The sequence below is a fragment of the Triticum dicoccoides genome, chromosome 3B (assembly GCF_002162155.2).
Source record: "Triticum dicoccoides isolate Atlit2015 ecotype Zavitan chromosome 3B, WEW_v2.0, whole genome shotgun sequence".
NCBI lineage: Eukaryota > Viridiplantae > Streptophyta > Magnoliopsida > Poales > Poaceae > Triticum > Triticum dicoccoides.
This window is the reverse complement of record NC_041385.1, coordinates 375255839-375258579: the sequence shown is the minus strand read 5'-3', so window position 1 is coordinate 375258579 and position 2741 is coordinate 375255839.

The window sequence follows — 2741 nt, the reverse complement described above, 5'->3', positions numbered from 1 at the left end:
GGATCTGGGCCCGCAGGGCCTGGCGCGGCGCGGGGAGGCCAGTGCGATGACGTGGCGGCGGCTGGTTGGAGGAGACGGCGGCGGAGGCGACGTGGCGCGAGCGGGTTGGCTGGGGTGAGGTGGAGGCTGGACATGTCCGGTGGGGTCCGGACATGTCCGGCTGCGGGATTAGGACGAAGCTAGGGTTTCGGGGGGATTTGATCCGCAAATTTCGGGGGGAGGGGCATATTTATAGTTAGAGGGAGCTAGGAGAGTCCAAATGAGGAGCGGTTTTCGCCCACACGATCGTGATCGAACGACCGAGAGCATGGAGGGGCGTTAGATGGGTTTTGGGCCACTTTGGAAAGGGTGTTGGGCTGCAACACAAAGAGGGCTTTCGGGGTTACACGGTTAACCGTTGGAGTATCAAACGGACTCCAAATGGCACGAAACTTGACAGGCGGTCTACCAGTGCTATACCAAGGCCGCTTGGCAAACCTCGGGCCATTCCGAGAAAGTTTAACACCCGCTCACAACGAGAGACAAAAGGGGAACGCCGGAGGGCATAGGAGTGCCGGATTGCAAAACGGACAACGGGGAAAATGCTCGGATGCAAGAAACGAACACGTATGCAAAATGAAATGCACATGATGACATGATAAAATGCAACATGCAAGCAAATGACATGGCAACAACGGCGAACTGGAAGACACCTGGCGCATTGGATCCAGGGCGTTACAACACTCCTGCACTAACAAGAGATCTCGTCCCGAGATCTTAGGACCGAGTCGGAAGGGAAAAGGGTTAAGGTGAAACAAGAACTCACGAGCAGAAACAAAGAATCGAGAGCCCTCGAGAAGAAGAGAGGAACGACTAGAATGACGGGAATCGAAAGCTCACAGAAACAGATAGACTATGAAACCACTCCGGTTAGAACGAGATAAGAAACAGATAAGACTGAAAGGATTTAGGCAGCACTCCGGCTGAAAAATGGAAGGATTAGAACATGAACTTCACAATATGGGATGGCATTTGATGAGATAAACAACGCAAAGCCTCCGGAAGAATTGAAATAGAATTGAAAAGAACTTAGAAGGAAGAATTGAATGGAGTCGTTGAGAAAATCAACAACGAAAGAATAAGCTTGTTGTGGTCTTATAGATAACATTTCAAGTTCATGAGGTGATAACCGGCCACAAACAGAAATGATTGGATAGCTGAGAAGAACGAAGAAATGCAAAACTCCACTTCAAAAGAATATGGAGACTTAATTGCACTTCGAGAAGAGAAGAAAAGATACTTGAACTCCACCAACAAAATCTTGAAGAACTCTTGAAGAAAAGATTAAATCATGAAGAACCACCATGAAGAACTCCAGTAACAAAAGGATGACGAGATAAAATGAAGGATGAAAGAATAAGATGAGCGTTGCGATGATTTAGATGGAGGTTCCGACGAAATGGCCGAGGAAAATTTGAACTCCGGAAAAGAAAAGATGAAAACACTTGGAACTAGAATTTATTCATCAAGAACAAACTCCGAAGGAAGGGATTACTCACTTGGATGAAATAAGAATAAGATTTATTGTATGCTTATCCTTCATCAAATTAAATTGATGACAAACAATGGATATTTGCATACTACTTATTCTTCTTGAAAAAGATTGAGAAGTGACATATCACAAACTTGAGACGGTCTTCATGAACCACCGGTAGGATTGTAAAGAACGAATGAATTAAAATGATAACAAAGGAAAAAGAATCTGAAGGAACCATCGTAAGAATTCGGAAATGACTGACGAAAGAGAATGAATCACCGGGAAGAATTAGACGATCAAATATGCCTGAGGGGATTTAGATGCAAAAAGGACAAAGAGATCATGAGCTGATTAAAGAACACTTGAACGAAGCACCGGGATAAATAAAGAATGATAACTAGAATGATGGCCTCCGGTGAAAAGAAATGGAAAAACAACTCCTGACAAACTCCGGATGGTTGAGAAAAGGAATATCTGACAAATGGAATAATTCGAGAGGATGATATGAAGCTAGAACCATGAATCTTCGAGAGGACAGACAAGATTTAGAGGAAAAAAACTCTTCTTCGGTCTTCAAAAGACGACGGGAAACACCACCAAAAATTACTGAGGTACTCCGGAAGAATGAAAAGCAAAGAGGTTGAGCCAACAATGAAAAGAATTTGAATGAGATCTTGGAGAAGGCAACTGACTGATGAAATCCATTCTTACGTCACACTTTGAAAAGAATTGAGAATAACTCCGAGGAATTAGAAGAGTCAGGTAAGATCCTGGGAAAAGACCTGTGGGTTAGGGCCCACTGAAGAGATAACACCGTTGGAAAAGATTGTTGAACAGATAGATGATGCACCGGAACAATTGAAATATTTGAATGAGGTGACAACCTCGAATTAATTGGAACACAGACGAATCTCCTGAGATGTCTTGAGGACTCCGGAAGAATAAACTGGCGAGAGACGAACGAGCAGGGAAAACACTTGAGCCGAGGAAAAGAATGAAATCACTACCAAAAATTAGAATTGAATCCACCGGAAAGAGATGGAGAATGCCGCACAAAACGAGAATACACCGGTTGAAATGATTGAGGGAAGACTGAAGAGGCTCCACACGAATGAAAATGATGGTCGAAAGAGACTCAAACTCCGGAAGAAAAAGGGTGGGAGGGCGGGAAAACAAAGGCAACTTGGAAGGGGAAATCGACGAATATCTTGAAGAGGAAAACACC